Consider the following 14918-nt stretch of genomic DNA (forward strand, 5'->3'; position numbering starts at 1 on the left):
TACTTTGACTCGTTTACCGACTCTATTGGGGTCATCAAATGTCGGGATTGGGTACAGTTACGACACATATAGGAGTCGATGCTTTGTTGTCAAGGATTCACCACATACTTGCTAGTGTGGATATCCTATGCAATCTGAGGAGATATTAGTGTGACGAATCTCTGGCCAGAGTACATGATGTGTTTTAAGAAATGGTTTCTTAGTAGCACATGCGATGTCACTATTTGATCTTCAAGATGCATTGCATAGTTATCGAATCTCGAACGACTCTCGATTTACCAATGGTTGTTGATTCGATCGGGATATATGGATGAAGGGACCGTACTGTACGCTAACCAAAATCTATTGGTTCTTGCAGGCACTATCAGTGATACCTAGGGAATCATGGGGCGATGTTGCTAGGCGCTCTTACCATGATTCGATGGGCAAGTCGGAAATTGTTGTTCCGAGTCACAAGGAGTTGTGAGCCCACAGCTAGCTGTATCCTGAACCATTGAGGGTCACACAAGTAATGGATTTTTAATCCCCGTTGAGATAGTTAAATTTAAAGAGTTAAATTTAATGAACAAAGAAGTAGGACTTCTTATATCAGAGTAGAGGAGTAAGATTTCCTAAAATGACATAGGGATGGGCATTTTTGGAAATCACTGAATTCGGATTCAGAAAATTTATCTTGACTTTAAAAGGTGCAGAAATGGTTTCTGTGCACATTGGTGAAATTGGTTTATCAATCGGAGTCATGATGAATTTTATATTAATTTCTGAACATGCGGGCTTTGCTTGTCAGGCTTGAACTTATGACTAATGGGCCCTAAGCTGTTAGCAGCCCACATTATAAATAAGTTATTGCAGTACAGAAATTACACATCAGAGGTCATAATTTTCGAACACTAGGGTTTTGAGACCTAGAGTGGCCGCCCCCCCTCTGTGTTTTCTCTCTGAAATCCATTCTGTGAATTTCGAATTTGCAGTCTGGTTTAACGGATCAAATTCGTTAATTCTCTTCGTAGAAACTTCTGATAGATTTTCTAGTGCAATCTATCAGAGGGATTAAACTTCTGTTCGTGGACCTGATTGAAGAATTGTTCGTCCATCAGTTCCTGGGATATACAACAAGAGCAGAGTTATCTGTTGGTGTCCATAATCTCGTTTCGAGATTCAAGGTAAAAATTTAATTGTTATTTAATTTTTACACGCACAATTTAATCGTAAAGTTTTGATATCCATGATATGGAATCGTTCCATATAAAATTTTTAAAACTTCCGCTGCACCGGGTATCAATTCTGATTGATCTGAACACCGTTCTCCAACATACTCGTCTATTTACTTATCACTGTAGCGTCTAACCTGCCGTCGCGGCGTCTCCCAGTGATAGACAAAACATGGGGATGAGCCTCCCCTCCCTTGACCCGAATCTATAGGGAGGTATCATCCTCGTATGGAAGCTGTCACGACTCACCTCTCACGAGATGCAGTCCCGTATATAAAAACATGCATGTGCTAAAACAGTAAACCATGGTAAAACACAAAGCACATACAAATGCAACACATATTTCATATATCATGTCGGCTATCTCGGTCAGTACTTACGTACCTTACTAAATGTAGCCCTAGAAGTCTCACTCTAGGTTTCAAGCCTATCATTAGCTCTACAATGCAAAATACTCATGCATAGTATTTATGTTCTAAAAGCCTTAACTAAGCTATTGCATACTCCTAAATATTTTTAGGAAGCCAAAGCTATACCAGCGTCCGTCGTCAGTTCCAAAACTTAGGCATAACTCTACTACTAGTACCTTAGTGCCTTGCCACTTCCGGCCCTTCAGTAGGACTCCTATAATGGTCCTAAAAAGTAAAAGACTAACTTAGAGAAGAGAAGAGAGGAAATGGTGCACTTAACAAATGAGCTCGGCACCCCATTATATAAATAGTGATCAGAGCGTTTGATCACATGTTCGTAGCCTCCGATCTTGATCGGAGCTTCCGATCCCTGCGTCTGAACTCCCTCAGCCAACCATGTGTCTAGCTTCTAGAGGACGCCTGCCGATAGCTGTTCTGAGCCTCTGATCTCCTTTCGGAGTGTCCAAAATCTGACTTCACGACTGATATAATACTTCGGACAGCTGGCTTTGAACACGAGCGAAGCCTCCGTTTTGAGTTCGGAGCCTTCGAACTCAACAGATCTTCCAATTTTGGGACACTGGCTCCAATCCGTTCGGACCCTCCGATCCCTCTGATGACTCGGAATCCCTTTTGCTATTTCAAGTGCTCTAAATCCATCTTTGAACTCCTTAGATCCTTAAGAACTCCCTTAATCATGTTTTACTTAATCTAAACATGATCACTTGATTAATTATCAATTAATAATCATTTTCGGATACGGGTTATTACATTCTCCCCCCCCCCCCCCTTAAAAGATTTCGTACTCGAAATCTAGAGAATCCCGAGAATGTACCTTAGACCCCTACTTGAACTTCTAGTCGAATAGCTTTCGACAACTCGAACTCTAGTCAAAATCCGTAAGTCTATTTACTCTGAATCACATTAGCATCTCCAAACCCAATAGTTGGCCTTTGCAGAAACTGAAATCTGCTGCGTAATTGATGCAAATAAAACTTATTTGGCACTAAGGTATCCCATACCTGATACACCTTCTGTCCTTAATTTGAATCTCCAAAAGATTCTTCTATCAACCTGACACTCGCACGATCATATCTCGCAACCAAAGATATCTTACACAATGACATTCGTTCCTCGTCGCATTCCGATGTCAGCATGTCAAACTAGATGTATGTGTCAAGATAAGTCTTATTGATTATATCCATACATCGACAATATCTTGGAACATATAGTATCCTCTGTACTTGATTTTTATACCGATATTAATCATGTCTATCTTCGATCGAATTGGAAGATAGTTCACGAGTAGCCTCTGGGCACTGATCTTGAACCAATTGAACTAACCACGATCTCACTGATCAAATAGAACATAAAGACCAGTTTTTTTCAAATTCACTATCCCAAGAGAATCTTATACAGACGAACCCAATATGTAAACTATCGGGCTCATGGCATTCGTCGAATCACTAACTAGATTAATCCATCTAATAGTTCTCAAAACTCTCATGCAAAATTCTCATAGTCAGGAAACACCCTCCCAACACTGTATTGTTACATCGAAACAGGTATTACTCTGCAAACGAATCCATTTGACACCAAGCTATACTCCAACGCAACTGTTTACAATGATTTCCAGATTGGGGTAACCTTCCTATAATACTCTAAAGCACAAACAAGCTTCTAGAGCAACATTGGAAACTCAACCCACCACGTCTAGTACTAATCTCAGTTTACGTTTCTCAGTATAACTCAACACTGTGTCCTGATTAAAGTTATCATCTCTTGACAATTATATTCGCAAGATCAACCCTTAATCATTGATCCGAGAAGTCATCTAGATAATCACAAGCTGCCATGGTAAGACTCTTATCTCTGACGAACTACGTCATCTCGATTGCAGGCCGCTGATCTATGACTCTCAATCGATGGACTAGTCAAACCTCTTTGACACTAACCTAGTACCAAAACTAACTCTTATAGGATTCAACTATCGTTGAACATCCTCCTGGTAAGCTATACCCCTTGCTATAACTGTGCATATATCGAGACTAAGGAAAATCCCCTCCGCAATGCCCGACTCGAAAGAACTATCCACAGTACACGGGCATATGGTAACGTTTCCTATTCTGTCTCGAAACCCGACAGCCACTCGAACCTGGTATAACTCATCCCTGAATCTCTGATTAAAATCATCATCGTTTAATCACAACCTTGCAAGGGCGAATCAACTGATCTTCGAGAAAACTATTCCCAAATAGTTCTACCATTACGCTAATTCATGTCCTTGCTGAAATGCATCAGCCCTGACAAAAAATTGAAATGACTAAGATTCCTAATGAATTCGTCATCTCCGGCGCTATCGCAAGTCAACATTTACCAAAATTCTCTAGGAACACGTCTAGCGCTAACATTCTTGAAATAACCTTCATGGCACATCACCTCTTCGACTATTGTCTCTTACTAAAACACAACAGTCTCGACAATCAGTCTGCACTGATGTGACTTACTAATTGGGATGAACAATATTACTTCATCTCGATCTTACGAAGTCCTCAGTCCTAATGGCAATCATTTTGGCTACTAAGTCGATCTTGATTGATTCAATTATATCAATGGCATCGCGCATCACACACGCTGGGAGATTAGTGTCAAAAATCCTGCTAGACCCCGAAAACCAGGTCTCAGCTATCGTCTTATCCCACGACAAAACAACTGATGTTAGTCCGCCAATGCTCATCGAAATCCACAACACTTGTCGTATCACAACTTGATGGCATACTCTAAGACTATTGCTGGGAATGCCCAAGCAAAAATATTAGGCTAATAGTCCTTGAAACTGTTGCCTATCAATAACATGGAACAATCATATAATCCCATGTTCTCAACTGGTCCACTCATTGCTAATACCAAGCAATGCTCCGATTATTTCGTCATTTCCTAACAAGGAAATAATTGCCTCCACTATCACTGATAACCTCAACAATGTTATCAAATTAACCATGACCACAAGAGTCACACCGTAACCACTTCCCGTGATCGGAAGAAATCCCAAAATTTCCATTTCTCGCATTTCTGGAGATTCCCAAAGAACTAGAGAATTCTGAATGCCTCTTCGTCATTACTACCGCGAGGTATTCCCAAGAATCAAGCTCCAAGGCATACTAGCCTGTGGTATCTCTTGATTCGCTGCACCCCGAATCACACGAATTGGACTAAACCCAATGATAACACTAATTTGCTGCTGCTCACGCTCAGCCTATTTAGTCTAGGCAATCACTTGCCAACTACTGATAACTACTATGACTCGATCACCGATCTTGATCATACTGTCACAAGTTCGCTAATTCCAAATATTTAGGAATCATAAGAATCACACTTGATTTATATTCCTAATTCCGGGAGGACAGACGATAGCTTAGAGCAGTCTATTGTCACAAGTCTCGTGCCCTTCTGGAACTACTATCCCAGGTGTTGTCCATACGAACGAACACCAAGGCAAACTAAACTCAAACAATTTCCTTGATCTATTAACCTAGATCATTCCTATTACAAGGAAATCCTACGCTCCATCCCTGAAGACATCAGACGATACTCCACGTAGTAATTGATAGGAATCTGTCTATCTACTAGATCTAATCGTCTAGTAATACCCCAAAAGGTTAAAATCTATCCGTTCAGAATAATCATTTCGTCAAATAAATCCATCCAAGACTGATTCTGACAGCAGAGATATTAAACCAATTTATCTTACAATTATCCAAACGATAAATAATACATTAATACCAAGCTCGGTATCTTTCCACACCAAGGTTATACTTCATTGTGACCGTTACCAAAATTCTTAAACTGAGTAGCCTTCCCACCGCCCCTTCCCGAAGCACAAAGGCTCCCAGGTAATACCGGCATAGGGTCGCGCCTCCTCACGTCTAATCCTTGACACAGTCCACAACTCTTGGTATTACTCGACCTGACACTCTTATGAAAAACCCTTCATCACATAGCAATAACCCAATAAGGTCAAGACAACTCATTGTTCTAAGGGAAAACATCCTATAAACATACCCATGACCTTGATAAATCACCTCATCCCTGGCACTAACTTAGTCCACCGACTAACTAGGTCATCCTAGGAAAGCTTCTAGAACCAATCAACTAGAAACATGCAATAACCCCAGCGAGTCACTGTAGTCGAACACTGATCAACTAATCACTGGATTATCCTCAAGAATTCCCAAAATTAATACATGTATCATTGTTTCAAGTTATGTACAATTTTTATTACAATCCCATGTAATGCAAAATCATTAGAATCCGAATACACTGGAAAATGTACAATAAAACTTGAAATTATACAACTAGTGTCTGAAATCACTAGTACAGATGATTCAATACTTACAACTGAAATAATGTTTACAACAGAACACAGTATTCATCATACTCGAATCGTAGTAAAACTCATGGTCTTGAGCATGAAGCTTCTCATCGGTCTATGCATCGATGCAAGCATACTCTGATAGATTTATTTTCCCACAATCTCCAATTAAATATCTCACTAACCTACCGGAGTACGTCACTGATCTATGGTGAAACATCCCAGTGGATGAGATAAGATCTTTATGAAAATATCTCCAACTGCTAATGGAGAATCTCCTTTGAGTTAATGTCACATAAGAAGTCACACACCATGCGCTGCAATAACTCCTCAGATGCATTTGAAGTGAAATACTCAAACTCCTCTTCCAGTTGGATCTCATATGAATCCTCATAAGACAAATCTTCGATGGAAACTTCAGCAATGACGATCTCGAGAGTCCTTGATAATCTCGTCTTTCCAAATTCAATTGCTGCTCTTTTCTCAAACACTGTCATTACCCTACAAGGTAACCCAAAAATCTCAGTACTATGTCCCAAAAGTCTCTTTGCATGCTCTCTGATATAAATAAATGTAGCTACCCAACCCGGATCCACTAATAATCAGAGAATTAAAGCATAATTAAACATGCAATTAACACTAATCAGAATACACTGCGGAAAGCTTAAAAAATGCTGACCGACAGAATACAATCGGTTAAATAATTCGATATACAACCCAATCGAAATAAATCTCAACAACAATAGAACCTACAGCTAATCCTGCTGGTCTCTTTGGTCACCGACTACTCCAAGTCGCTGGGCGCACTATCTACACATGCATCTGCCCCGTCGAATGGGTTGTCCAGATATACAGAAAATAATGGACGTGAGTGACTACGCTCAGTACAGAAGCAATGATATATAAAATATATGCAACACATAAATGACTTTTAAACCCTGGTAAAACAATCTGTTCAGGAGCGCCAAAGAATATACAGTACCGTACTAGATAGCTAGTCCGCGGGGTACTCGTATATTTTCCTATCACTGTAGCGTCTACCCCGCCATCGCGGAGTCTCCCAGTGATAGACAAAACATGGGGCTGAGCCTCCCCTCACCTGACCCGAAAACATAGGGAGGTATCATCCTCGTATGGAAGCTGTCGCGACTCACATCTCACGAGATGCAGTCCCGTATATAAAAACATGCATGTGCTAAAGCAGTCAAATATGGTAAACACAAAGCACATACAAATTCAACACATATATCATGTATCATGTCGGCTATCTCGGTCAGTACTTATGTACCTTACTAAAGGCAGCCTTAGAACTCACACTCTAGGTTCGAAGCCTATCACCAGCTCTACAATACAAAATACTCATGCATCATTATTTATGCTCTAAATGCCTTGACTAATATATTGCATACTTCTAAATATTTTTAGGAAGCCAAAGATATACATGTGTCCGTCGTCAGGCTGCTGATGGCGACTGTCCCAAAATTTAGGCACAACTCTGCTACTAGTCCCGTAGTGCCTTGCCTTTTTCGGCCCTTCAGTAGGACTCCTAGAATGGTCCTAAAAGCTAAAAGATTAACTTAGAAAAGAGAAGAGAGAAAATGGTGCACTTAACAAATGAGCTCGACACCCCTTTATATAGAAAGCGATCGGACGTCTGATCACATGTTCGGAGCCTCCGATCCTGATCGGAGCTTCCGATCCCTGCGTCCGAACTCCCTCAGCGAACCACGTGTCTAGCTTCTAGAGGACGCCTGCCAACAGCTATTCGGAGCCTCCGATCTCCCTTCGGAGCGTCCGAACTCTTATCTCACGGCTGACATAATACTTTGGACAGCTAGATTTGAACATGATCGGAGCCTTCGTTCTGAGTTCGGAGCCTCCGAACTCAACAGAGCTTCCGATTTTGGAACATTGGCTCCGATCCGTTCGGACCCTCCGAACTGTGTTCGGAGACTCCGATCCCTCTGAGGACTCGAAATATTTTTCGTCTATTTCAAGTGCTCTGAATCCATCTTTGAACTCCTTAGATCCTTAAGAAATCTTTTAATCATGATTTACTTAATCTAAACATGATCACTTGATAAATTATCAATTAATCATAATTTCTGGATACGGGTTACTACATTGACACTCATTGAGAGCTTAGATGTTTACTTTTTTTTATTAACTGATTCTTTATATATAAAAGTATAGTTGTTTAAAATTAGTTATATATATATATATATTCTAAAAATCCCCGCCTAGGCCGCCGGCGGCCTGCCGCCTCGATTAGTGACTGGGCGACGCCTCTAGGCATCACCCGATTAACTGGCCGCCTAGGCGGCTGACCTAGGTGGTTTACCCATTAATAATAACAATAATAACTTTTAATTTTTTTAAATAATAAAGCAAACTTAAAAAAAAAAAGAGAAATGACCACAAACCCACAATTAAGAGAGAGAAGAAACAAAACAAAACAAACACAAAAAGTGGAAAAAAACAGAGAAAAGCCGTCGTGAACTTGTCTTCAATCTTCAACCTTCTTGCTGTCTCCCCAAATATTGAGTATTGACTATATTAGTATATATGTTTTACTATATTATTAAAATTTTAAAAGAATTTTATACAAAAAAACTGAAAAACATAAGACATAAAAATTATTTTTCATAGTAAAACTCATAAATATTCCAAGATTTTAATTTTTTAAGTTAAAAAAAAAACCGCCTAGGCCCCCCCGCCTAGGCGGCTAGGCGCTAGGCGGTGTGTCGCCGCACGCCTACCGCCTAGCGCTTTTTAGAACATTGATATATATAAATATACAATTTTGCTATCCTGCCCACTCACTGTGCCCACCTAATGTGCCCACCATGAGGTGGCACTCAACTATTGGATGTGATGAATTGTGCGTCCAATAGTTGAGTGCCACCTCATGGTGGGCACATTATGTGGGCACGGTAAGTGGGCAGGATAACAAAACTATATATATATATATATATATATATATATATATATATATATATATATATAGAGTTTTGATATGGTGAGCACCTATCATGCGCACTTATGTGTGCACCTGCTGATGTGGCGTTCACCTATTGGATGTAAATGATGCCACGTCAGTGGTGCACACAAAAGTGGACATCATGGGTGCTCATAATATCAAATCTGTATATATATAATGTGATAGAACTTTTGGCTTATTTCGCACATTTTGTCCTCTTTACATTTCAAGAGTGTTGAAATGACTTCAAATATTAGGCATTTTTATTAAAATAATATAAAATTAAAGAAAATATATAAAAATATAGCATTTTTAGAAAGTGCATGAATTTGCTACAATCCGGGACAGATGAATCCGAGACCGTATGTTCCAGATTCAGCTTTTTTGCATATTTTTTTTGGCCCGGTTAAATCGTACTCAGCCGAGAACCACTATACAAACTAGCAACTGTGGCACACGCGTTGCGTTTGTAACAGAAAAATATGGTTAACGCGTTTGTGTGTGTAACTTAATGTATATTTCATATATATAACTTAATGCATATTTCATATATATGTTCCAACAATAAATTTAATACAGTCAAATAAGATAACTAAAATACTTAAAACATATATGCACGTATCACTTACCTTCTAAAAAGGCATACAATTAAAGGAAGTTAAAAATACATTCCTAATATATACATGTTCCACATAATAAGTTGATTCTATAGTTAAATTTCAAGGATATTCGATATACTATAGTCATAATCTGCACACTAAGTTAGTTTAAAATGTGACTCGTTTTATTTTATTTTATTTTTGTTTTTTTTAATTTTTTTTAATGTGCGTGTATATATGTAGTTTATTATAATTAATATATTTTCATACTATTTTTTATAGAGGGTAATTTATTATAATAAATATATTTTCATACTATTTTTTTTATAGAAGTGTATATTCTAATCTTTTTTTTTAAATATTTTTATAATACACTTAAATTCATTGAGTTTATCATAGCTAACTTTGCACGCAGTTGAAAATTAATCATAATAATTGTTTTCTTATAGATTGTATTTGAATTTATCCTAAGTTTTCACGCAGTTGCAAAGTAATCATCATAATTATTTTCTTAGATTGTGTTTACTTGACTTGATAAACTTAGGATGAGTTTATTAATCCAACATTATCCATTGTTTACTTACAAAAAGTTAATTCTCCACAAATCTGAAAGCCCGTCATTCAACCCTCATTTCACGTGATATATCATCCTTCATTTCTCAAAGTATAACTCATCATGATCTATTTTTGTGGAAAAAAATCCACATAAAACCTAATCTATCCTCCCTTAATTTTTTATTTCCATGCTTCTTTATATCTCTATCTTTGGATTACCTCAAAAAATAACTCTATCTTTGGATTTTGTTTATGGATATCAATAACATATTATGTTTATTTTTATCTAGAGGATATTCATGCTTATAAAAATTTTTAATTGTTAAATTAATTTTTTTATGCAATTTTATGTTTCAATTAATTATAACTTTACTGTATTTATAGCTAGAAAGTTAGTTTTGTTTTTTTTATGTTAGTTTTGTTTCTTGCATAGCATAGTTTATCGTATAATGATGCATGTAATAAATGTTTTGAATTGCATTTGATGTATCATACAACATCTTACTTTTCTCGTTCATGAGAGAAAATTTTTTTTTCTTCAATTTATCAATTTTATGTAAATATGAAAAAGACATTATTTTGTTAAATGAAAATGTCTCACATTAGAATCAATAATAATTTAAAATATTCAATAATAATCCAATCCAAATTTTATGAATACAAAAGTAAACTTAAGATTATTTATCATAGGTGGAGGGTAAAAATGTAATTCGTTCCTCAATCATTATTTCAATTTCAAAATTAATAACTCAAAGTAAACATGTTACTGTTTATCAATTATTATTCCACATCCTTTAAAGTCATTTTAATAGTCCTAGTATGATTTATCCATATGTAATATAATCTCTAAGTAAACGCAGCCTTATAATTTTATTATTGATTGATTAAAATGAATTTAAAAAATTAGTAAAAGTTTTAATGGGCTTATAATTTATTTTTGGAGCTTATAAATTGTTAAAATTTGTTTGGTAAAAAAAGTTTTTCCAAACAACTTATAAGTTGTTTTTAAAAAACTAAGGTGGCTTTATTTTTTTTTTTAAAAAAAATCTTATTTAATATTTTATCTCTCCAAAATAACCTTACATATTTTCATAAAATCTTCATCATATCATCCACTCATTAATATTAAATTATAATATAAAAAAATTTCCAAATAACATAAAATAGGTTATATTAATCAATAAAATATTCAATAATACAATATTTAGTAGCATTACATAAATTTATTATAACATCTTGTCATTTCTAGATTTGAAATTTTGATGAAAAATGTTAGGATCGGGTTTGGGGGAAAAATAATCAAGTTTAAAAATATTTTGGAGCTACAATAGCTCGAATCTTGAAATATTGGGCACCGATGTATTAAATCAAGTTTGGTTATCAAACCAAGCGGAAGACACTCAAAATAATCTTTCGTAAAAACGATTAAACAGTTCGTACATCATTTGAAGATGATGCAAGTTGAAATGATGAAAACAGTTTGGTTGAAGCATTTTATCAAAAACTTTGAATGCAACATTTTGGTCTATGAATAACACATAAAATGCTTCAACAATGCATCTTAAAAATAGTAGCAACAGTAAATGCAATAAAAAAAAAGACACGAATTTATTTATGGATATTCGGAGCTCAATCTCATACGTCATCTCTTCTTCCTCCCCGAAAGGATAACACTAAAACACTTTAATTTATACAACATATTTGTACAAACTCACTCCAAGACTAAGACTTACCCACTACTTATCTTTGAACTCCTAGCCACTCGATTGTAGGCCGCAACCTCACAATCCACATAATGTTTAACGTTTTTATGTCAAGACTACAAACACAATCTTTAACGTCTTTGTGTTAAGACTCTCACTAAACTAATCTATGAAATACATCTCTCTTGTATATGTGAGTGAGCTGGGGTGTGAAGAACTAGACTGTTAAAGCTAAAGAATTTTGTTGATGTGTTCTTCAGACCAAGAGCAAGCTCTCAACTAGCTAATAAGTCTTGTTTAGATGCTCATGCTTTGAATCCCCCTTCAGAAGCTTGTATTTGATCTTCAAGATGTTGTATTTATAGGATCCAAGAAAATTATATAGCCGTTAGACGTAGAAATAGAGTTGTTGGAAGATTTTTGTACTGTTTCTAGAGCTCAACTGAACTTGGAGCTCAACTGAATTTTGGTGCGAAACTGATCTTGGAGCTCAACTGAACTTTGGTGCGAAACTCGTGCGAAATTGAAACTGAAATTGAAGTATTGTAGCAGTTTGGGTACTGAAGTAGTTTTGATACTGTAGCAGTTGAGAAATACTATAAATGTTGAGAAAACTTCAGTTTGGTAGCAGTTGAGCGAACCTCAGTTTGGTAGCAGTTGAGAAAACTTCGTTTGGTAGCAGTTGAGCAAGCTTCAGTTTAGTAGCAGTTGAGTAAGCTAAAATGAATTGCTAAACTAGATGCAATTTGGCACGATCCATTTATATCTGGTCAACTTTGATGAACACAGAAGTTGTAGCTCTTTGTCTTGTCTTTTCAATGCATCAAAAATCACTTAATTTGAATTTCATATGAGAAAGTTAAGCTCGAAATACCAGACTGTACCAGTAATTCTGCTCTGCAGAATTTTTGTTCTGAACTAGAAACTTCAATGTAGTATAGTAGCTCCTTATGCTCCGATTCAGACTTTGACTTGTGAATATGGCTTGTAGATCATTGTCTTAGCTTTCTAATGCATGCTAAATCGTTTTATTTGGATAACTGAGCTGCAAAATATGACCAAAATACCAGAACTGCTTGAATTCAACTGCTTCTGTTTTCTTGCTCAACTGATCAAATTCAATTTGGTTTTGAGACTTTAATTTGATCTAGATAACATCCGTTTTTGCTTAATTGACGTGTAATACGATATGTTTCTATTGAGTCTTCTATGCAGTCATCTTGGCGGCTAATCATTTTCATTACTGAGCTGTGAGATATCATCAAAACACTAGAACTCGCCAGAAATTTCGTTTAGCTAAATTTCAGTTTTGGCTTTCATCTTGAGTTTAACAACTTCACACTATAGTAAATATGTTAGAAATACAAAAATAAGTTTTGTTGTCATCAAAATCAAAATTGTTTGTGTTTCACAACCCAACAAAAAACGTCATAATTACGGATGAAGTTTTGATATTTTTTCCTAGTTATTCTTATTTTAGATAATGTATTTGAACCACGGTTTGTTTAATTTTTTTTGGTACATTGCATAATATTATATTATATTAATTTTGCCCGCTTTCCAAAAATTATAAACGGTGATGATTGTGTAACTCAAATATTTTAAACGATATAGCAGTATAAACGTTACGGTTTGCTGTATTCAATAGAGACAATTATTGCACCCAACAATCTCTCTCTCGATAATTGCAATTTTTGCAATCAATGATAATCGAATCTATTACCGTAGACATAATATAAATTATAGACCGAACACTTACCACTTTACTATAATCTACAACTGGTGGTATCGATGCTATTCATATCTGTTAATTGTATAGCATCTCAAACGTCACGTTTCAATTGATCTACTTAACATAGATATTTTTTGCATCTAACAAATAAATACTTATTTATGCTTTTTTTTAAACAAATAATAATAATAATAATAATTATAATAATAATAATTATTATTATTATTACCAAACTGCACGTTTCAATTGATCTATCTAACATAGATATTTTTTGCATCTAACAAATAAATACTTATTTATGCTTTTTTTTAAAAAATAATAATAATAATTATAATAATAATAATAATAATAATAATAATAATTATTATTATTATTATTATTATTATTATTATTATTATTATTATTACCATTATTGTTACCAAACTGCATGAAATTCTTGCCCCACCGCTCGAAAATAACATGTGTATCAAATTAAAATTTAGTCAGATCTAAATATCTCTTGCTTCGTCATTATTTTATTTGATGTACACGTATACACACCGTGACGAAACACCTAAAAACCTTAAGGAATTAAATGTTGATAGGTCACACATTTATATTTAATTAAGCATTTATTCCAATTTTAATACTTTATGAGATATGACTCCTCCAACAAATTTGATATTTAAGTAATTTATAATATCTTAATTTGACTTGGGGAAGTGTGTTAGCATAGATATTTTGATCTGAATTTGCAACTTATGCTTGTTGCACGTTCCATTGCGTTTATGAAGCCAAGTGCCCATATTTTAATGGCAGCCTATGAACTACAACTAACGAGTGGACCCGTGCGCAATAATTGTCCGACTTGAAATAAAACGATCGAACGTAAGATTGAAGCGTTGTTTCAAAGATTTGAGTTCCATTGAATTTACCATAAATTATAGCTTTTGATAAAATAATTAATATTTTGTTCTATAATTGATATCAAAGACAATATTACGAATTTGATTATCATTAGTTTCAAGAAATGCAACAATTGGAGGTGCCGAGATTTTTTGGTGTAATAATTTTACATGTTTGGTAAAATAATCATATGTGACACTTAAGCTGCTGTGTGTGTTAAAAGATTTGAGTTAGTAAAGCGGCAACTCAATGCCTTTTTATTTTTTTAGTTGATTTTTCTATTAAAAAAAATCCTCAATATAATTTTATGCATTTTTCTATAAATTAAGTCCACGATACATCTCATGGGAAAAAAAAAATTGTCTTAAATTTTGAAAATACTACCACACAATTGATAATTCTCCAAGTCTTGGTCGGCTTATATTTTTCTTGCAGCTTTCAGTTTGCTTACTTCCCTTTGTTGTAAATGAT

The sequence above is a fragment of the Henckelia pumila genome, chromosome 2 (assembly GCF_033568475.1).
Source record: "Henckelia pumila isolate YLH828 chromosome 2, ASM3356847v2, whole genome shotgun sequence".
NCBI classification, from domain to species: Eukaryota; Viridiplantae; Streptophyta; class Magnoliopsida; order Lamiales; family Gesneriaceae; genus Henckelia; species Henckelia pumila.